At 50.6% G+C, this 22,821-nt stretch overlaps 1 long non-coding RNA gene across 24 annotated transcripts in view; it reads left to right on the top strand.

Moving 5' to 3' along the window:
• The first annotated feature begins 348 nt into the window (after positions 1-348).
• LOC123381121 overlaps positions 349-22,821 on the top strand; it is a 69,079-nt gene continuing 46,606 nt past the window's right edge. For all 24 annotated transcript variants that reach the window (XR_006587685.1, XR_006587670.1, XR_006587692.1 and 21 more), the window contains exon 1: positions 349-455. This is a non-coding gene — a long non-coding RNA (uncharacterized LOC123381121). The remainder of the gene's footprint in view (positions 456-22,821) is intronic.

The raw sequence follows: 22,821 nt of genomic DNA, 5'->3' as shown, positions 1-22,821 counted from the left end.
CTGGTCTCTTCGGGTCGGGACAGAGCGACCCCCTAGGACTGCGGGAGGCTCCCTCCCAACCCGGATGTTACGTCTGCACTTCAGGGAAAGGCTGACTTCCCAGCCTTGCTGCCAGGTTCATGGCTGTGGTCTCAGAACAGGGTCTCCGGCCCAGATGCCCACGCCCTGGTCCCCGAGGCTGTGAATGTGCTCTCTTGGGGGGGGGGGGGGGGGCAGGAGGGGATTCACAGGTGTGATTAGTTTAAGGTGCTCTGGCTGGAGAGTTCTGGATCACCCAGGTGAGTCCAGTGTAATCACTAGCGTCCTTATAAGAGGGAGGCCGGGGGCGGAGGCTCACAAGGAGTTGAGATGGTGGGAGAGGAGGCCGCATGTCCGTGGAGCTGGGAGCCCAGGAGCCTCCAGACCCAGAGAAGAGGGGAAACGGCTTGTCCCTTGACGCTCCGGGAGGAAGGCAGGTTTGGTTTTCAGCCCTGAGACTCTCTCCCACTTCCTGAGCCGTCAGGTGACGAGTTGGCGTCCTCTGAAACCCCGCGGCTTGTGGGGGCAGTCACAGCAGCCTGAGGAGACACGGAGCGGCCTCTGCCCCGGAGCCTGGGTGTCGGGTCGGCCCTCGGGGGGCTAATGCCTGCTCCTCGAGGGAAAGTGGTGGTTTCCGCGGGACAGGCCGCTGCCCCCCCCCCCCCCGCCCCGGGGTGTAGAAAGGCTTATACGACCTTGCTGCTCTAAGGTTTGTAAGTGTGCTTTTGGGGAGGGGCTGGACTTGACCCGGGCTGCCTGTCCTGGCTGGTGGCTGCAGGGACAAATGGGGGGGACTTCAGCATGGCTGTGAGGACGCTCCTGTGTGGGGGCCCAGAGGAGGGAGGGAGGAGGAAGCCCAGGCAGGTAAGGGGATGAGAGGGTGTCCATGGGGGAAGAGACCCGGACAGGGTTTCGTTCTCCTCTCTCTGCTGTAAGTCTCCCGGGTGTCTGGGTAGCTTTGTGTCTGGGGGACGCTCTCCAGACGCGTCGTGAATCCCCATTCCCCTGCCGGCGTGTACGGGTTGGGGGCCTGTGTTTCATGGTCCCCCGGTGGCTTCTGGGGGCAGAATTCCTCTGTCTCCCCTGGGAGGTGACTGGGGGCAAGACACCTGAGACCCTGCTCCCCAGATGGCGTCTCTGCTCCTGCCTCTTGTCACCTGGACCCCACCCGGCAGAGGGAGAGCCGGGGGGCACTGAGTGACTCTCTGAGCGGGTGGGCTCCAGGCCTGCCTCAGGCACCCGCCAGCCACCGCGCGACTCGGGGCTCGTGGCCCGAGTTTTCCTCCGTGTTCCCACCTGTGAAATGGGGCCGACGACAATGTGTACCTGCTGGCGTGCGTGGGTGTCTGACGCGTGCAGGGCGGACCGCCCCGGGCAGGTACTTAAGGAGGACGCAGGTGTCTCCCTCACATCACCGCAGTTCCGCGAGCTCGGGGTCAGGCTGGGCTGGGGCCCCAAGGCTGCCTGCCTGATGCGCAAAGGCTGTTCTGCACCCGGAGAGCGCTCCTGAGGGAGAAGCAGACCCCCAGTTCTGCAGCGGGTGAGGGCTTTGGTGTCTGATGGATCCGTGTGGGGCTCCTGGCCGCCTTCTGTGGGGCTCCGGGAAGGTTTCTCGAATGGTCTGTGCCTCAACTATCTGGAAAGTGGGTGTCATGAGGACTCCCTGCAGCAGGTTATGTGAACACGAACTGGGGGTCCCCCGAAGGCCCCCACACGGGGTAGGGAATGTTGTCTTTGGTGTGGGCGTGGCACAGAGGGGGTGGGGGGCTGGGAAGCCAGACGGCGTGGGTTCACAGCTTGTCTGTAAACCATGCTTGCTGTGTGGACCAGACGAGTCCTGACTTTCCTGTGCCTGGAGCTCCATCTGGAAAACGGAGGGCAGTTGTCCCAACTCCCCACAGTTCTGGCCTGACTAATGGCTATCCACAAGCTTGGTGGCTCTAACAGCCCTACTGTCACTAGTTCTGAGGTTCAGAATCTCAGTCGGTATGTGGCTGTCCTCTGCACGGCAGGTCCTGGGGTGGGGGGGGTGGTGTGAGGAGTTGGCCCCTGGCTGCCTCCCGACCTGGGGCTCCGAGGGTGAACCAGGTGCACGGGGTCGGTCGAGCTGCGGTCTTGAGCTGCAGAATGGAGCCCTGTCCCCTTTGCTGGCTGTCAGCCTGGGACCCCTCTGTGTCCAGACGCCCCCTCCCTGCCTGGCTCGTGGCTGCCTTCGAAGCAGGTGGTGGGAGGTGAGCTCCATCTGACTTTCCCTTCTGCCTCAATCTCCCTCCTTTTTACCAAACACGAAGTCTCCGAGTTCTCCATGGAAGTAAAAACTCGGTCTTCGAGGATACGGAGCTGTGCCACCATGACCAGCCTAGTGCTTGAGTATCTCCCTTCTGGAAAGCACCCCCCAGGACCCACTCACGGCTCTCCATGGCCCCCACCTGGGTCCTCCCGAGGGGTTCAGATCCGTTAAGTAGTAACTACCTGCACGTGCAGAGTCCCTTCACGGCGGGACCTAAATCCTCGAGTGATTGGGGTCGGGGATGGGGGGGTGTTCAGTACTGTGCCCCTCTGCCTCAGGTGGCTGTGGTTCTACCCAGCTGTGGGGGGTAGGACGTGGGGACCCGTGCCCGTGGAGAGTGCTCCCGGGCTGGCGGAGCAAGTGCCCGTGCGGGAGCCCCCGTGACCTGGGTTCCAGGCAGCTGACGCGGGTTCATGTAACACTAACCAGGTGTGATTTCCAGCACCGTCTTCCACGTGGGGAATGGAGACCCGCCTCCGCCGCCCACGTTTCCACGTGGCTAACTCCACCTGCCGCCTCGTTAGCTGATGCCCTTCAGGACCCCTCATGCCCCCCGTTTCCTTTGCCGAATCCCTTCTCAGCCTGTACTTCCATAGATGGTGTGTCCCCTGCCCCCTGTCCGTGTGTCCGTGTCCCTTCTCCCTGGAGAAGCGGGCTTAGTGGGCTGGTGGGTGGACCGCCCTCAGGCCCCCTGCCCGCAGCTGCAGGGAAGAACGTCTTCTACAGTTTTAAAACCTAAAATTGTGGCGTTGTGGCCCCTTGGGGGGGGGAGAGAAACGTGCTCGGTCCTAGAACACCAGCGCCTTGAGAGCGGGGAGGTGTTTGCTCTATTCCCGGAACTTTGGGGCCATGAGGGGGGAGTTTACGGAGCAGTGAGGGGCTGGCCTAGGGCTCAGGCCCGGAAAGCAGCAGGGTAATGGAGGAGCGGCCCGTGTTTCACTACGTCCGGGGTCCCCTGGGCCCCCAAAGCTGGTGGGGCGGGGGGCACCTGCAGAGCTGCAGGGCACGGGCCCGAAGCCCATCCTGGTCCAGCGCACCTGGTCCTGCCCCGGAGCTGGGTACCGAGGCCCAGGTGCACCTGCTTCGTTCTGACCCCGTGGGCTCCTCAGGCCTGGGCGGGGACGGTGATGGGACTATTAGGAGGGCCAGCCAGTAATCCCTGGAACCTGGGACCTGTGGTAGTCAGGGTTAAAGGGCCAAGGTAATCATGGTGAGGACCTTCACCCCGGAGCGGATCCTGAATTCTCCAGCTGGTCGCAGAGGAGGCAAAAGCTGGGAAGCCCAAGCAGGAGGGAGACTTGGGGACCTGGCCTGCTGTTGTGGGTGGGGGTGGGGTCTGATGCAGACGGGAGCGGGAATGCGGTTGGGGTCTGGGGGAGAAGATGGGCTGCTGGCTGGCACAGGGACTTCATCCCTGCCCCTGTGAAGAGCCGTAATTCGGCCGGTGATCACGGCCGGCCTGGACACAGACCCAGAGCTGGCAGGAAGGCGCACAGCCCAGCAGACATGGCCTTCGTGAGACGTTGGGGTGAGCCAGGATCCCCCGGACTCTGAGGGAGGTAATGTGTTGTAACTGGTAGCCTGTGCTGTTTTCCGGGTGACAGAATGTGCCCCCTGGGGGAGGAGCCACAGGGAGGAAGGGACAAAGCCTTGCCGAGGTAGTAGAGGTAGGGGGGACAGGGTGGTGTTGGGGGGGGACACCGGCCACTGGAGGTCATATGGGGTGTGATCAGGGTGGTGGGGATGTGGTGGCTGGTGGCTGTGTGCTGGGGAGGGCAGGGATGGGGTCAGGGTGGGGCTGTGGGTTGTCTGGACACATCGTGTACTTGGGATGAGGGTGGGTTTGGGGGCTGCTCTAGAGTGCAGTGACAGAATGCCATCTTCTGTGTCAAAGGGGGTTTGTGTGGACTCCCTACAGGGAACCGTCCTTTGTGGAGCCTAGAATCCCATGAACCCAAGGAACAACCCCCCACCCCCACCCCCACCCCCACCCCCACCCCGTCCTGACTCCAGTGGCTCTAAAGTACTTCTCTGGCATTTATTTTGCTGTTGATGTCTGTAGAAGTGACCCCTACATCCTAGGCACCTAGTTCCTAACAGCCTGGGGACTGGGAACAGCAGGATAGGCCTTCACTTTACTCTTAGGGTGTGTTGGGGGAGGTCACCTGCCGGTGTACCCCTTGGGGTCCTGACCTGGCCCCTGGCCGGACCCCCCAGGGGAAAGTACTTTCTGATTGTAAAATGTCCCCTGCCCAGCTCAAGACAGCCTGTTCCTCCTGTGTCGAGAGCAAGTGAGGGCCCCATGGCCCATCTGGGGTGCTGGTGGGGAGGGTGTCTGAGCAAGTCGAGCAGGACTGCAGGGATGAGTGTCTACTGAAGCCTTGTGTGGCATCGTGGCCTCCCAAGTGGGGCTCCCACGATACAACCCGTGTGGGTGGGGTTGGGGTGACTCCAGCCCCAGGCCTGTGGGGGGGGGGGGCGGGGGCAGACCCTGGATATGTGGGACTGGGTTTTGTGGACGTCAAAGCCGGTGGGCTGGCCTGTCTGGTGCCAGGCTACAGGACCATGTGAGGTCCCCTTGATAAAGCCCAATCTGTGGGCCCCAGTAAGCTAGTGTTCCTCGGGGAGGCTGGCCATGTTGGGTGGGGGCTGGGCTAGTGCTAGGGTCCGGGGCCCCCTGGTCTCTGATCTACCTGCACCAGGTGGGATCCCCTCTCTGAGGGGTTACAGATGTCACCTATCTGCCCCCCCATCCCTCAGCGGCCGGTGGTGAGAGGGGTCCTTCGCCAGGTGGCTGCTCCCTGTTCTGACTGGGTCTCTGGGGTGCCCCCTGCCTCCTGCTGATGGACTCCTGTGGGGAAAGCGGAGGGCTCTTTCTCTGCCCCCTACCGCTGTCCAAGTAACCCCACAGCAGTGATGATGGGCGTGTAACTCAAGGGGACCTCGTGCTCTGAGGGCTCCTTGTCTCTGTCAGGGTTTGTAGCTCAGGGGAGACAGCTTCTCTGAATCCAAGATCCCCACCTCCTCCCTTAACTGGGCAAGGTCTAGTACCCAGGTGCTGGGGGATGTTTGTACGATCAGATGCTGACGATCCTGGCCCTGCTAGAGGGTGGGCACAGCGTCTGGACCGAATCAAAGAGGCAAAAACTGGGTCCTGGGAGCTTGTTTGGAGCTTGAGGCTCCCCCCTCTCCAGCCTTCGTATCTGTTGGCAAGAGTGCCTGTATGTGAGGCTGGGAAACTGTGCCCCTGCGTGTTCTGGGGGGTGGGGGGGGGGGCGCCTGTGCGTGGCACACTGCAGGGCTGTTACTCAGGATGTCTCACAGTCCCGGGACCATGGGGTGTATGCTCATGTCTGTCACGGAAGCTGATGATGTGCTTGCTCACATGGTCCCGGAGGCCAGGGGTCCCAGGCTCTGCCAGCTGCTGAGACTGGGCTGGAGAGCCAGTGGGGCCCAGGGTGCAGGTTCCAGGCCTGAATGCCAGGAGCCCTGAGAGCAGGACGAGACTCCAGTCCCAGCTCTACAGCCAGGCAGGGGTGCTTTCCTTCCTGTACATACTTGTCTCCAGGTCCTGAGCCTGGGGAAGCCTGTGTCTCAGTTGGCCAACTCAGGTGCAGATGCCCCCAGAAATAAAGCCTAACTGGTTCCCTGGTCCCCGGTGGGCCAGCCACGTTGGCACAGGACACTAGGTGCCCTGGCTGTGTCTCAGGGATGCCTTCACGAGCCCCTCTGATCTGTGCATCCTCCCAGGATGCATCCCTGCTGTGTAAACGAGGCTCAGTGTCCACAGTGGTCTCTCGGGCATCCCCAGGGCTGAGCAGATGAGGTTCTCAGCACAGTGTCTGATGGCTGGCTGTTGTGCAGAAGTGTCTGTTGAGGGACTTCATCTTGGGGGGTTCTAGTGATCTGGGGGCAGACCAGGAGGAGTCCGGGTGGCTGCTGTACCTGTCTGGCCCAGCTTCCCAGCGGGTAGGGGTGGTGCCCGATTTGGCCTGACTTTCCCAGTTCTGTTACTTTCTGGGCCCCACCTGATGCAGACGTCCCCCAGGGTTGGAGCCTTGCCTCTGACCTCTTAGCACTCTCCAGTGTGTCCTCTGACCCTAGCTGAGGCTGTTTGCCAGGTTCTGAGTCTGCAGAGGGGAGGGGCTTTGTGCCCGTACAAACTAGTCCCTTCAGTGAGGTGGAGTCTGGGTCTGAAAGATACTTTCCTCTCCCCACATGACCCATCAGAGGACCCCACCCCACCCCGTTCATCACCTGTCAGCACAAGGGGCAGCAGGACGAGGTTCAGGGGAGACCAGAGAAGCAGATTGGTGTGAACCTATGCATTTCTTTCTTTGGGAGAGACCAGTGAGAGTGGACTGCCCCTCACGTGGCAGGAGCAGATTTCCAGAACATTCAGTCCTCCCCTGGACTCTGCTTTGGTGTCGTCTTTCCGGAGTCAGGTGCTCAGGGTCAAATCCAAAGCCCTCAGGCATCTAGGGTGGGGTCCTGGGAGATGACGTGCACCAGCCTGTGTCTTATGGGAATACTGGGGGTTCCTGAATCGCCTGGGCCCTATACCCAGAATGACTTTGGATCAAACCGTATGGTGGCTGGGGCTCAGCTCCCCAAACTCTGTAGGGGACACAGCAGAAATGGTGACCTTGAAATCTTTGTCCTCAAATCAGCTGGCTTTTTCTCCAGCCCTCAGACCTCCAACAGCCCTGCCAGGTAGGGCATAGGAAAGGAGGAGGCCCATTTTCACCCTCCCCTTGGCCCTGAACCGGGTTTGGAACCACCTGTGGCTGGGGAGGCTGGGCGGCTGTGCTCACAGGGCAGGAAGGTCCCGTCTTCTCTCCCTGGGTCTTCAGAGTGGCCCCAGGAGGAAGGAACAGGGGTGTGCTGGGGTTCCCCCCGCCAGGATGCCCCCAGGCCTTATGCAGGGTGAGCAGTTGATCAGCTGAACAGGAGGCTAAGTTCCCCTTTTCATGAAGGGTTGACACAGCGTTGTTAGCGTCCAGTGTGCAGTTCTAGCCCTGATGCAGTGACTTTTGCCATTGAGAGGTGTGAGAGGGGATCTCCTTGTGGTTCTGGTTTGCATTTCCCTGACAAGTGACGTTCAGTATCTTTTCATGTGTCTATTGCCCATCTGAACGTCCTCTTTGGAGAAATGTCTGCTCACTTCTGCCCAGTTCTCACTGGACTATCTGTATCATGGGGTCGTAGCTCTTCACGTACTTCACATACTAACCCTTTATCAGATACGTCCTGTGCAGACGTTCTCTTACGTTCTTTAGCTGGTCTTTCAGTTTCGTCGATTGCTTCCTTCACCGGGCAGAAGATGTATTTCCAACCGCTTACTTTTGCTTTTATTTCCCTTGCCTCGGGAGACCGCCTAGAAAAGTGTTGCTACGGTCAATGTCAGGGAAATGACTTCCTGTGTGCTCTCACAGGATTTTTATGGTTTCAGGTCTCACATTTAGGTCTTGAATCCGTTTTGAGATTATTTTTGCGTATAGTGTAAGGCAGGGCCCGGTTTCATTCTTTTGCTTGTAGTTGTTTTCCAATGCCATTTGTTGAAGAGACATTTTCCTATTACGTATTCTTTCCTCTGGTGCCCGAGATTAAATGACCGTATAATTGTGTATTTCTGGGTTTTCTTTCTCTGTTCTGTTGATCTACATGGTCCTTTTTGTGTCGGTAACCAACTGTCTTGATAAGCATAGTTTTGTGGTAGAACTTGCTGTCTGGAGTGTGATCCCTCCAGCTCTGCTCCTTTTCGAGATTGCTTTGGATATTTGGGGTCTTGGGGTTCCATACAAATTCTAGGGTCATTCAAGTCCTTTGAAAAATCCTTGGTATTTGAGGATTGCATTAAATCTGTAAACTGCATTGAGTAATAAAGATACCTTAATATTTTCCTAATCTCTAGTCATAGAATGACTTTCCACTTAGTGTCTTCAGTTTCTCCCATCAGTGTTGTATGGGTTTCACAGTATAGGTCTTTCACTTCTATTAACTTATTCCTGGGTGTCTTATTAGTTCTGGTACAACCAACTGTAAACGGGATTTTCTTAAAGGCTTTTAATGTTTTTAACTTATTTTGAGGGGGGTGGAGGGGAGCAGAAAGAGAATCCCAAGCAGGCACCAAGTTGTCAACTTGGAGCCCAATATTGGGCTCAAACCCACAAACCATGAGATCATGACCTGAGCCAAATTTGGATGTTCAACCAATTGAGCCACCCAGAGACCCCTGGGATTGTCTTAATTTCCTGTTGCTTCATTATGGGCATATAGGAATGAACAGATTTCTCTACGTGGATTTTTGTATCCTGTGATCTTACTGGATTCATCTATGAGTTTTACTAGGTTTTTTTGGTAGTCTTTAGGGATTTTGACATATATCCTGTCATCTACAAATAGAATTTTTACCTACTTCTAACCTGGATGCTTCTTGTCTGGTTGCTATGGCTAGGACTTCCAGCACTGTGCTCAACAGTGGTAACGATGCACATTCTTTTCTTGGTCCTGATCTTAGGGGGGGAAGCTTAGTTTTTCACCATTGAGTATGACTGTAGCTGTGGGTATTTAAGGACTTTTTTTTTTTTACGCTGAGGTGCATTCCCCCTCCTACTTTACTGAAACAATCGTGATTTTTAATCCTTACTGATGTGATCTGTCACATCGATCTTGTGAATATTGAACCACCCTTGCATTCCCAGAATAAAACCCATGTTATCGTGAATACTTTTTTTTTCTTAAATTTTTTTTTAACGTTTATTTTTGAGACAGAGCATGAACAGGGGAGGAGCAGAGAGGGAGACACAGAATCTGAAACAGGCTCCAGGCTCTGAGCTGTCAGCACAGAGCCCGATGCGGGGCTTGAACTCACGGACCGTGAGATCATGACCTGAGCCGAAGTCGGACGCTTAACCAACCAAGCCACCCAGGCGCCCCGTGAATACTTCTTAAAGTAGTGTTGGATTTGGTTTAATGTGTGGGGATTTTTGCATCCGTATTCATCAGAGGTAGCTGCCTGCATTTCTTTTTCATCTCTTTATCTGGTTTTGGTATCTGGGTAATGCAGGCCTCTTAAAGTGAATTTGGAAGCTCTCCTTTGTCTTTCTGGAATAGATGGAGATATTTGTTAAAACTTTCTTAGGAAGGCATCTGGCCCTGGACTTCTGATTTTGGGGAGTTTTTCAATTACTGATTCAATTTCATTGCTAGCAGTTGGTCTGTTCAAATTGTTCCTGATTCAATTTTGAGGGGTTATAGGGGTCTCGGAATTCATTTTTTTTTCTAGGTTGTCCAGTTTGGTTTATGTTTCGTAGTATTCTAATCCTTTGAATGTCTGTGGTGGTGAAGGTTATTTCTCCTGTATCTTTTCTGGTTTTGTTGGAGTCCTCTCCTTTTTGAGGAGTTTTGCTAGAAGTTTGTCTTGTCGATCTTTCAAAGAACTAGCTTCTGGTTTCATTGATCTATTTGTGTGTTTTTTCTATATCCTTTTACTGCTCTAATATTTTGGTTTTGACTTTTTTTGGTTCTTTCTAGTTCCTTTACATAAAACTTGGTTGTTTAGGATTTTTCATCTGGAGTTGGCCTGTATTGCTAGAAATTTCCCTCCTAATATGGTTCTTCTACCGCAACCCAGAGGTGGACCATCGTTCTCATTTTCACTCATCTCTAGTATTTGATTTCCTCTTTGATTTCTCGGTTGACCCATTGTTTAGTAGCATGTTCCTTAACCTCCAGGCATTTGTGGTTTTCCAGATTTTTTTTTTCTTGTGGTTGACTTCTGGTTCAGAGTGTTGTCAGAAAAGATGCTTGTTATGGCTTTGATCTTGAACTTGCTGAGGCTTGTTTTGTGGCCTAATCTATGTGATCTAGAGAATGTTCCATGGGCACCTGAAAAGGTGTTTTAGGATGAAAGGTTCTGAATATATCTGGTCTAAGGTGTCCTTCCAAGTCATGGTTTCCTTGTTGCTTTTCTGTTTGGATGGATCTGCCCACTGATGCGAGGGGGTGTTAAAGCCCCTTGCTATTATCCTGTTACTACCTATTACTTTAACTGCTTTAAGGACTTGGGTGCATAAATATCTCAATCGTGTCTTGATTGTCCCCTTGATGATTCTCTCATGTCCTTTGTCTCACTACAGTCTGTTAAGGTCTATCTTGTCTGATGTAAGTATTACTACCCTGACTTTTCTTTTGATGTCTGTTCCCATGATCATTCTCCCAACTCATTTTCAGTCTGCAGGTGTCTTTAGGTCTAAAATGAGTCTTGTAAGCAGCATACGGATGGGTCGTTTTGGTCCACGCTGTCACCCTAGGTCTTCCAATAAGAGCCATGTAGTCCATTTACTACTTTCAAAGTAATTATTGATAGAGCTGTTTATTGCCATCTTATTTGATAGGTGGTTTTCATAGTTTTTCTGTCTTGTTCTCTTTACTGTCTTTGGTGACCAATGTGCATTCCTCTTTATTTTTGCATATGTATTAGTGGGTTTTGATTCATGGCTACCATTAGGTTTGTACGTAACCCCTTCATATTGCCACCTGTATGAAGTTGATGGCTGCTTAAGTTTGAGCCCATTCATGACGACTCCCCATGTTTTAGGTACAGCGTCCTGCTCTATGGTCTTGCGTTTTGTGAGTCCCTTGACTGACTTTTTTTTTTACAGAAATAATTCCTACTGCTTTTGCACCTCCTACTTTCCTTACTCTTGCCTGTGGTGCTTCCTTTCCACTTAAAGTCCCCTGTAGTATTTCTTGTAGGGCTGGATTAGTGGCCAAGAATTCCTTTAACTTCTGTTTGTCTGGAGGACTCGATCTTTCCTTCTATTCTGAATGATAGTCTTGCTGGATAGAGCGTCCTCGGCTGCAGATTTTCCCTTTTGGCCCTTTGAATATATCCTGTCACTCCTTCAGGCCTACAAAATTTCTGCTGGAAAGTCTGCTTATGGCCTTATGGGGTTTCCTTTGTAGGTAACATCTTGCTTTTGCTGCATTTCAACTTCCCACTATTTTTTGCCACCTTAATTACTACAGGTCTTGGAGTGGACCTTCTTGAGTTGATTTTGTTGGGGGTTCTGTGTGCCTCCTGGATCTGATCTGATCTTCCTTCCCCAGATTTGGGAAGTTTTCGGCTATTTCTTCAAATACATTTTTCTCCCTTTTCTCCTTCTGGGATCCCTATAGTGCAAATATCCTGTGTGGTGGTGCTGAGTTCCCTGAGTCTATCCTTTTGCATAATTCTTTCTCCCTTCAGTTTGATTTTTTTCTGGCTCCACTTCTGACTATCCTGTCCCCAGATCTGACTTGTTCCTCTGCTTCATCTAGTCCATCTAGTGTGTTTTCAATATCCTTTATTGTGTTCATCTGATTGGTTCTTTATTTCTTTGAGGGTTTCACTGAGGTCCTGAGCCTTTCATAAAGTCTAGCGAGTATCGTCATGATCATTACTTTAAATTCTCTAGCAGGCAGGTGCACCTCTATGGCTCTGCCATGGTTAAGTGTCTGACTTCAGCTCAGGTAATCTCATCCATGCGTTTGATCTCTCCATGTTGGTCTCTGTGCTTCTGTGCTGACCGTTCTAGAGCCTGGAGCCTGCCTGAGCTTCTGTGTCTCCCTCTCTCTGCTCCTCCTCTGCTCTCTCTCTCTCAAAAATAAACCTATTTAAAAAACTTAATTCCTCTGGCAGGCACATTCTATCCGTTTCACTTAGGTCTCTTGCTGTGACTGCCCCCCCCCCCACCACCATTTGCAGTGCCTTCCTCTCCTGATTCCTTTTGTCTAACTCTGTGGAACATTGCCAGCTAGGTCTCCTACTTGTGAAGGTGGCAGCCTTCTGAAGTAGTCCTGAACCACCCTCCAGTGCTGTGTCTCCTGTTCTCCAGAACTTGGTGCTTCAGGGGTGTCTCCTGTATGCATTGTGTGCGCCTTGGCCCCTTATTTCTGTAGTCCTCTGCAACAGCTGTCTTTGCCTATTGTGGGCAGTGTTTGGTCTCTGGCATTAGTTGCCGGTCCGGGGACGCCTCGACCCCCAGTTGAGCAGATGGTGCATTTACCTTAGATGTGGTAGCCATGAGGGTGCTTGGCTGGTGGTGGTCCCTGAGAAGCTCTGATCGTGTGTGGAGCCTTCAGTGAGACCAGTCGTCTGCCCTTAGCCCAGTGCCAGGGCCTCCATCGGGGGGGGGGGGTGTGGTTCTTTCCCTTCTCCTGAGGAGTTCTGATGGAGACCTGTGGCTCCTGTGTGAAATGCTTGTGCCCTGCTGGGCCCGGGGCACCACCCTCTAAAGGTTCCAGCCAAGAGCTTGTTGCAGAGACCAGATCTGCCAAAGCAGTTGGGGGGGGGGGAAGGTTGGTGTAGCAAGTTTGTACCCTGTGAGAGGGGCCCTCAGTGCCTGAACTTGGAGGGGTGGGATGGTGAATGCACAGAGTGGGGGTAGGGTGGTGGTGCCAGCCAGTTAGGTAGTGACTCCAGGTGGCCCAGTGGTAAATCTGGGGCAGGGGCACGAGATGTTGGCCAACTCCTCTGTTCTTGGAAGAAACCCCTAGTGATTTCCATCCCTCCAGGACCTGCTCAGAGACCATTAAACTCTCCTTCCCATGTGCCTCAGGTCCTTGTCACACTACTGCTTCTGTTCTCACTCTCCAAGGGCTGTTGTGCTGCCTCATCAAGGGCATGGACTCTGTCTCCTCACTTAGCTGCTCTCCCAGAGCTGAACCCCTGATTTTTAAAAACTCCAGGTTTTAAGTCCTGCTGGCTGTAAGAACTCATGAAATTCTGCACACTCGCTATCAAAGCCACCTGTTTGGGGAGGCTGCATGGGAAAAACCAATCCCCTGTGTGGGGCTCTACCTCTCTGTGCCAACAGCATCCCTCCCAAGGACGGTCCCATGAGTCCTTTCAGTTCCCAACCACCTCTCCACCCCTTCTACCCTCCTCCATGTGGCCTCTTCTCCACATTTAGTTGTGGAGTGCATTCTGCCACTCTTGAGGTCATTTTCTGGGGTGCTTACACTCCTGTGGGTGTTACCTTGTATGCCTGGGCTGAGGTGATCCCATGGTTCTCCTCCACCGTTTTCCCTGGAAGTCCTTTATCAAATTCCACATACATGAAAGCAATGGGTCAAAGAATAACTTATTTCACTCTGCACATTTACCCTCTAGGGGTGATCCATGGTCCATCCATAATGTCCTAAATGGCCAAATCTCATTCTTGTTTGACAGCAGAGTAATATTCCATTGTGTTTATACCATATCTTATCCATTCATCTATGGAAGGACACTTGGTTTTCTCCCAGATCTTGGCTATGGTAAATGCTGCAGTAAACCTAGGGTTGCATCCTTTTGAATTCGTGTTTTATCTTCTTTGAATGAATGCCCAGTAGTGGAATTCTACATCATTTAGCATTGTATCTTAATTTTCTAAAGGAACCTGCATATTGTCTTCCACAGTGGCTAAACCAACTTACCTTCCTACCAAAAATGCACAAGGATTCCTTTTTCTCTGCATCCTTGCTGACCCTTCATTGTCTTGATTCTAGCCATTGGGGGGGGGGCATAAAGAGATATCTCATTATGGTTTAAATGTGCATTTCCCTGATCAGAGGTGGTGAGTACATTTTCACGTGTCTGGCCATCTGTATGGCCTCTTCAAAGAAATGTCTCTCCATATTCTCTGCCAATCTTCTAACAGATATATAACTTTTTTGGTGTTGTAGAAGTTCTCCATATAGTTTGGGTATTAATCCTTCACCAGCTACATCCTCTGCAAATCTCTCCTCCCATTCAGTAGGTTGTCTTGTCAATGGTTTCCTTTGTGCAAAAGCTCTTTGTTTGGTGTTGTCTCAACAGTTTATATTTGCCTTTTATTTCTCTTGCCTGAGGAGAAACGTCTAGAAAACCATTGCTTAGGCTCATGCCCGAGCACTTCCTGCCTGTTTCCTAGGAGTCTGGTGGATTTAAGTATACATTCCATCTTGAGGTGGTTCTTGCGTGGGGATAAGGAGGTGGTCCACCTTCATTTTTTCATGTGTAGCTGTCCAGTATTCCCAGCACCATTTGTTGAAGGGGCTGTTGTCTTCCCGTTGGATATTCTGGTCTCCTGGTTTCTCTGCTCTGTACCATTGGTCTAAGCATCTATTTTTGTCCCCCCACCATACAGCTTTCATTACAACTGCTTTGTGTAGCACATCTTAATCTGGGATTGTGAGAAGTCCAGCTTCACTTTTCCTAAGATTACTTTGGCTATTTGGTAGCTTTTGTGTTTCCATCCAAACTTTAGTGTCCTAATTTGTGAAAAATCCTATCCTTATTTGGAAAGGGATAGTTTAGGCATTATGGGCACTTAAATAATCTTCCAGCCCATGTGCAAGGAACATCTTTTCATTTGTGTCCTTCTCAACTTCTTCAATGTTTTACAGTTTTCGGTGAACTGGTCACTTACCTCCATGGTGGTTATGCTTGTTCCTAGTCTATTCTTCCTGGCCAACTTAATTTAAGTCCATTAAATCGACTTAATTTGTTATATTTTTGTACAGAAACCTAACAGATTTCTGTATTTTGTAGCCGTCAACTTGACTGAATTCTTCTATTCAACTGGTTTTCTGGTGGAGTTCTTAGAGTTTTCTCTGTATAGTATCCTGTTCTCTGCAGAGAATAACTCTTTAACCTACTTACCAACTGGGATGCATTTTTATTGTTGTGATGGCTAGGACTTCCAGTACCATGTTGAATAAAAGTGGGAAGAGTGGACATCATTGGCCTTTTCCTGATCTTGGAGGGGGAGCCTGTCTTTTCCATTGAACATATTAGCTGTGGGTTTGTCACATTACGTTGAGCTGTGTTCCCCCTAGACTCATGTTGAGAATTTTTATCATGAACAGATGTTGAATTTTGTCCAATGCTGCTTCTGCATATGTCGATCATGATTTTTATTCTTTGCTTTAATTGGTATTGTGTTGATTTGCGAATAGTGAATCGACCTTGCATCTCTAGAGTAAAACCCACTTGGTCATGACGAATGATTCCTCTATTGCTGGATGCAGTTGATTTCACCTTTTCTTGGGGACTTTTGCTTCTATGTTCATCAGGAATGTTGACCTGTGGGTTTGTTATGTAGTATTCTTGGTTTTGGTATCAGGGCAATCCTGGCCTCCTAGAATGTATATGGAAGCATGCTTTCCTGTTCAACTACTCGGAATAGCCATTGGCTTTTAATATCTGGGAGAATTCATTTGTGAATCCATCTGGTCCTGGACATTTGCTTGGGAGGTTTTAAATACTGGTTCAACTTTGTTATTTGCAATTGGTCTGTTCAGATTTCCTGTTTCTTCCTGATTCAGTTTTGGAAGATCTGTTGCTAGGAATTTCTCCATTTCTTCTAGCTTTTCCAGGTTGTTGTATAAATTGTCATAATTTCTCCTTTATATTTCTGTGGTCTGTTCTTTTATGATCTTACTTGGGTCCCCTTTAAGGAGCGGTTGTATTTTTATCATTTTTCTTTTTAAAGACCCAGTTCTTGGTTTCATTGATCTTTTCTATTTTTAGTCCTATCATTTCTGCTCTGAGCTTTATTTCCTTCTAGCTTTGTGCTCCCCCCCCCCCACACACACACACACTTCTGTAGGTGTAACATTGAACTCGAGATTTTTGAGATAGGCCTGTCTCATCTGTGCTTCTTCTAGAACACTCACAGGATCAGATCTTTGGACTGTGGTTTTCAGTTCTATATTTTTCATATTTCCTTGTATTTGATTTCTCCCATTGGTTTAGTAGCATGCTTAGCCTCCATGTGGTTTTTTTCCCCAATTTTCTTGTAATTTCTAGTTTCCTGCCCTTGTGATGGGAAAAGATGCTGGATATAATTTCAGTTGTCTTAAAGTTATTGAGACTTGTTTTGTGGCCGAATGGGATGTATCCCAGAGAATTTTCATTGTGCATTCGATAAGGTGTCTTCTGGTTTGGGACGGAATGTTCTGTAGAGATCTGTTAAGTATTTTTGGTCTAAATGTGCTGTTCAAAGACCGTCTCCTCCTTGATTTTCTGCCCAAATGATCTATCCATTCATGTGAGATGTTAACCTCCCCTCCCACTGTATTACTGTCAACTTCTTTGTTAATATTCACTTAGGTATTGAGGTGCTCCAATGTTGGGTGCATAGGTATTTACAACTATTACAAGGCTTCTAAATTTTGTGGTATCAGAATGAAAAGTACAGTGGTGGTGAATTTTCCCCCAGGGTAGTTGGATGTTGGGCTGTGTATCCGTATTTCATGTGCAATGAAATAGGATGTGAAAAATACCTTCATCAACTTCCACAACCACTCCTTTGGAGTTGTGTGGGCCTGAATGAAACTTACTGTAATAATCGCACATGGAGACTAATGGTTCAGAGAAGTCTCTGCTGAAATTCAGAAGTCTCTATTCTACCTGCCCTCTAACTGCACTTCTGAAGTATCCTGCATTTTGTCAAGCTGTGAAGACTTTCTCTAGTGTCTCCAGGATGTTATAACCACATTATAAGACTATTTCTGTGCCTACCCGCTTCACACGACGTTTACTCAGTTGTGAAAATTTTTCCCATCTGTGGGCCTCCTCTTCCAGCTCCAAAACGTCGATAGTAAGATGGTCTGCTGGCTGCTGGTCCTGCTCTGTAACTTGAATTGCTTGTCCCTCCAGTCGGGGACTGGAGTTCCAGAAGGTGCAGGGATCCCCACTCCTTCCTCCTGTCCATCCACACCTGGACCACCTTCTGCCCAGCATGCTGCACACTCTCCGGGAGAAAGCATTCTGCAAACAGTGGCAAGCTATGGACTCCCCCTGAATGAGCCAAAGCAAATGCACACTGGAGATGGTCTTAATCTGAATGGGAGCAAAGCCGTGATCGTCCTGCTCCAGTGACCAACACTGGACTTTGCCGGCTGTACCCTCTGTGTGGCCCTGAGCCAGGCGTTCGTTGGGGTATATATAACCTGAAGGGGAAATGGGGTCTTAACAGCTGCCCCGAGAATTCCTCTGTAGTGGGTATGAAACTCACACCGGGTCGCCTGTGGAAAATAACCTCTATTTTCAAGGAACTCTGTTGACTTTAAGCTCCAATTGTCCAAAGCGGCAGAAGAATTTTTGTTGACTCAAGACTTCCCATGTCTTCCCTGCCTCAGCCCGGATCTTAGTTATGGGATATTCCGTGTGTGTGTGTGTGTGTGTGTGTGTGTGTGTGTGTGTGCGCGCGCGCGCGTGTGCGTCCGTCCCCTTCCCCCCCACCCCCCACCCCCCACCCCCCACCCCCCACCCCCCACCCCCCACTCTGCCAGTCACCACAGAAGAGGGAAACAGTGCTCCCAGGAGTCTTAAATGGATGGACCTACTCCCTGCACCAGTCCTCCCTTGCAGTCCTGATGCCCAGGCCAAAGTGGTGTGGCCCCTACCTCCCCAACCGCAGAGGGCAGGGCAGCTGGAAATGTTTAGTGACCAGTTCCAGTGGCCCCCATACGAGGCTGTCCCCCCACCCGGTGTTAAGTGAAAGGTGCCAGGGGATTGGTGTGGGGGGGGGGGGAGGAAGCAGGTGGATTGTAGGGCATCCATACATCGTGATGTGACCTGGCTCCGAATCTGCCATGAAGCTTACCCAGAAAGACTTTGCATGACGTCAGATTAATTTTCTCACTGAAACCAGCAACGGGGCTGAATCTGGCATCGTGAATGATGGGGTCCCAAGCAGCGCCAGCCCACGTGGACAGACTGCTGGCATCTTGGGCTCTCCTGCTGCTTCCTTGGAACTGCTTTTGCTCTGTAAGAGACCCACTTTGATTGCACGAGTGGAGATGTATTCCTGGGAGCTGGAGGGGGAGCAGTGAGGATTCTTGGCTTCCTCCCAACCGTCTGTTCTAGCAGCTTCCTGAGCAGCCCAGAGCAGACCCCACCGGTTCTCAAAGGCAACACAGGGGGCTCCTGCCACAGAATATCTGGGATTTTTTTTCATGGGGACAGTCTAGATGCATCTAACAGCAGGGCTTATGGGATTTGTCTCCATTCCTGTGCTTCCTGAGGTGTGGGGTTGGTTTCACCCATCCAGAGACCCTGTGCTGATTCTTCAGACTTGTGAATATCTCTGGGTACTCATGTGATGGTAATCCTTGGTTTTATCCACACTAGAGTAGGCTGTCTTCTATGTCGGGGGAAATGGTGTCCTTACCCCCCACTGTGCCAGCCCCTCCTGAGACACTGAAGGGAAATGCAATTTGAGGAAAGGTCATTCATTAGATGCTTGCATCCAGGCTCAGGTGAGAGAAATGTCCTAGAAAGTATTGAATAGTCCTTGAGAAGGTTGAGGACAAAACCCAGCTGTACCAATCAGGGTCTCAAGGAAATGTAGGTCATCAAACTATTACAGTGGTGGAGAAAGGCTTGAAGAGATTGAGAACACCCAGGGCTTCCCTCTCCTTGGCCAGATGTAGCAAGTAGGGGGGAGCACGTGGGCAGCGGTGCCCGGGGGAAGCACAGCCTAGGAAGGGCAGTCTGGAAGCACTATGGTCTTGTTTAGAGGCACACAGAGCATGCCAAACCTGGCATCTGGGGCAGAAGTTGGGGATATTCTGCCCTATCTCTACCCTCCTCTGTTCTGGTGAGACCAGAGAGTCTCTTCTTAGATTGACTAGGAGGACAAAGGAGTCTGTGTGATACAATATACCCAACTGGGGGCATGGACTGGTGTCCCCAGTCTTGATGGAGCCATAGTGTGACCCGGTGCAAGAACTAAGGGGGAGAGGCACAGCCCCATGTATATCCTGGGCCCAGAACCCAAGGAGGGAGAGCCCCTCGCAGGCTGGGGTGCTCTGCACAGATGTCATGCATGACGCGGGACTGGATAAGAGACCTGGATGAGAGGGGAAACCGTCTCCTGGGACTGGGTCTCCATTTCACACCTAATAATCCTAGTCCCTCTAGTTGCCTGGTAGGGATGGAGCTTCTCTTCCCTCACAGAACTCCTCTTCCAGGGTGCATGTTGTTGGCCACCAGCGTTCTAGGCTCCCAAACTGAGAACACAACCACATCTTAGGGGCCCCACATCCAATTGGCTGCAGAAAGCAGTTTTTCAGCTTCTAACCTCTCCATGTTCTTTTAAGTTTGAGAGCATGAGCAAGTGGGGAAGGTGGGGCAGAGGAGAGGATCCCAAGCAGAGTCTATACCACCAGTGCAGAGCCCCACGCAGAGGTCAAACCTGCGAACTGGGAGATCATGACCTGAGTGGAAGTCTGATTCTTAACCGACTGAGCCACCCACCCATGCTCCGTTGTTTAGTTTCTGGATTATGGGAAGGTTTCCTAAGAGACTTCTTGGGTTTTTTTTTTTTTTTTTGTGCCTCTGTTCCTTTTCACCTTGTTGGTTCATTAGGGGACAACCAGAACAAGGTCACAAAAGGAAGATCTCCTGTGACTTCATTCTGGTCAAGAATTAGGCTCCCTGTTCTCCACCTAGACAAGCCCTAACTTCCAGCTTGTGCCCCACGCCCCCTGAAAACTGTCCTTGTAGGTCTCCTCTGTTCAGAGCCTCAGAGCTATGGGCAGTTTCCTAATCTCCCTGGAGTCTCCCATGTCTGCTTTATGCTGATAGTTCAAGACCAGTGCTCTTGAATTACGCTGCCTGAGGTGGATTCTGAGCTGCCCCTCATGCTGGCTGCGTGATCGGAATCCCTGAATCCTTTGTCTGAAACCATCTGCCAAAGGGGGACGATGATGGCCCTGGTCGTAGGGTTGCTGTGGGGGTTAATGGCATAATGCATGCAGGGCACCCTGGACTCGTCCAATGTATTGTCATTATTTGAATAGGCATCATGTCTACACATTAATGAACACCCTTGGTGTTGACTTCTCTATCCCTCCCTGTTGCTTGAGTCCTGTTCCCTGCTCCTGCCTCAGTAGGTGTCTCGCTGCTGAAGCTCTACCAACAGCCCCCTGGTGGTATGATGGTAATGGGTCTGTCTCCTCTGGTAGGCTTCCCTGGGCTGTACAAAGACAGGCCTGGTGTCTCTTATGTTCCTTGAACAGAGGTGGGGTGTGTTGAATTTAGCCCTTGAAGGGTTTTTAGGTGTGGAAATGTCCTGTGCTCCTTCAGTGTCTTAGAACCCCAGAGATGGGGGGACCTGGACCAGATTCCTGACTTTGGGATAAACCTACAGACTTTCTCCAAGTCACAAAGAGGGGGCATGGTGAAGGACAGGAATTTTAGCATCATGAGGAAAACAACTCGGGGACATTGATGAAATTGGAATTCTGACCACAGACCTGGGTTTGCACCTGCATGACCCACTGGTTTGCTAAGGACGCTGAACAAGTGACTTGACCTCCCAGCTTCACTCTATTCTTCATTACAAAGGGAAATAGTACCTGCTTCAGAGGATTGTTGCGGTGGCTAGATCAGGTAATCAAAGTGCTTAACATCCTGGTTGGCAAAGGGAAAGTGCTCAGTTAAACCCAGACTTCAACAGCTGGGATGAAGAGCTGTTTTGGGAGGGGAAGGGAGGAGTTGGAACAAGGCAGTTCATGGAAAACCTGGTTCTGGAATATCAGCTGAGCAATTTGGACTCGCATTTGTGGAGGGGGAGGGCTGAAAGACCTGCATCAGAATCTTGTTGGGCTGTCCTATAAAATCGTGTGCTTTCTGGAGCCCTTGTTGAGCTCTCCTGGCCATTTTGGTGGATATTGTAACTTAACAGCTCTTGCTAAAAGCATCGAACAGCACTAACCATAGAAAACATGGAAAGAGGTTCCTAGGAATGCTTTGGGGACCAAGCCATATGTTCCCAGGTCTCAGAAGAATGGATGGAAACCAGGAGCCTGGCTAACAGAATGGACCAAACTCCAGGTGCTGAAGCTGAAATCCGAATCGCAAGAATCCGGGGGAAAGGGTGGATGCATCGCTGTTACCCTGAGCAGCTGGGTCTCTTAACTTGCCATTGATGACACCTGTTCAGGGAGTTGTCTCCAGCATCTCACCCCAAATCCATTGCATCCTCTTACAGAGAACTCAGATGTGCAGAGAATCTGCCTCCATTAAGCCGGTTTCGTCTTCGTGAACAGTGTCAATCTCTGCTTTGTCTACGTGTATGTTCTTCGTCCCTTATGATTATTGGCTTTTACACTGTGTGTTTGTATGAAAGTTAGCTGACTTGCTTTGAGTTATCATGATTTTAAAACTGTGCCACCTCTTGCCTGTCTAGCTTTCTGAGGTGAAAGTTACTGGAGGCAACTCCTGGAGCTCAGAGTGAAGGTTTGCACAGAACAGTGAGACTGACATTTGGGGGGGGATACGTGACCTAAAGGGAGCATTTCCTTAAGAAAGCAGTGTTGTTCTACTCGATGAAATTTACGTTCAAGGTTAACTGTGTTATGGACTAATGTTTGAACAATGACTTTCCAATCACTTGAAAAACAGGTAAGAGGTTGGTTAATTGGTTGAATGTGTCCTAATGTTTAGTAAAAAGTCATTTCTTCCTGTGTTTGTGATTCTAGTCAATGTAATCAGTGAGACTGCTGTTAAAAAAAAGACAGGAAGAGGTGGGTATAAGGGGTCCTGAAGCTCTCTAAACAGAACAGGATGGAAAGCCACATGGGGTGCTCTGTGGTCGTGGAGTAGGCTGAATGTGGGCAGAGCCTGAGTCTCAAACCCTCGGAGCAGGACCAGTAACCACCGTGGGGCTCTAAGTGGTCTTCCTCAAATGCAGAGGACTTCTTCCTGCATCTGGAAAGGGACATCTGAGAAGGGCGATGTGTCTGTAGACTCAGTGCCTTGTGGATTCCATCGCCTTCCATGCTCTGAGCAGAGAATCTGCTGTTGGAATGGGGTTCCTATTCGGGAGGGAGGTGACCTGTGTGGTTCTCCCTCAAGTGGTGGGGCCAGCGTCCTAAGCGTGGGAATCCTCAGCCTCAGAAGTTACCAGAAGGTGACCTGTAATTAACATGTAGTTGTGAAATGGCGTTTTGATATACGGACACTTTAGTACTCACCCCCCATCTCGCTATGGTCCTTCTGTGTGTGTGTTTTTTTAGGTAATTATTTTTATATCAACTTCTTAAAAGTTCTTAAATTCCAGTTAACATGGTGTAAAAGTAGTTTCAGGTATACAATACACGATTCAACACTTCTATATGTCACCCAGTGCTCGTCATGACAAGTGGACACTTGAATCCCTATCACCTATTCCCCCCCCACCCCGTGACCGTCAGTTGTGTATGATTAGGGTTTCCTGGTTTGCTCCTCAGTTTTCTTCGTTTGCTCATTTGTTCTGTTACATTCCATGTGAATGAAATCCTATGGTATTTGTCCTTTCTGACTGATTTTTATGGAGCATTATAATCTCTAACTCTATCCGTGCTGTTGCAAATGGCAGGATTTTAACTTTTTTACTTTCTGAGGAACCTCCATACTCTTTTCCAGAGTGGCTGCCCCAGTTTGCATTCCCACCAACAATGCAAGAGGGTTCTCCTTTCTCCACATCCTCTCCAATACCTGTTGCTTCTTG

This window comes from Felis catus, chromosome D3 (genome assembly GCF_018350175.1).
Source record: "Felis catus isolate Fca126 chromosome D3, F.catus_Fca126_mat1.0, whole genome shotgun sequence".
NCBI classification, from domain to species: domain Eukaryota; kingdom Metazoa; phylum Chordata; class Mammalia; order Carnivora; family Felidae; genus Felis; species Felis catus.
The sequence above is the reverse complement of the archived record's forward strand: the minus strand, read 5'-3'. Positions and strand labels throughout refer to the sequence as shown.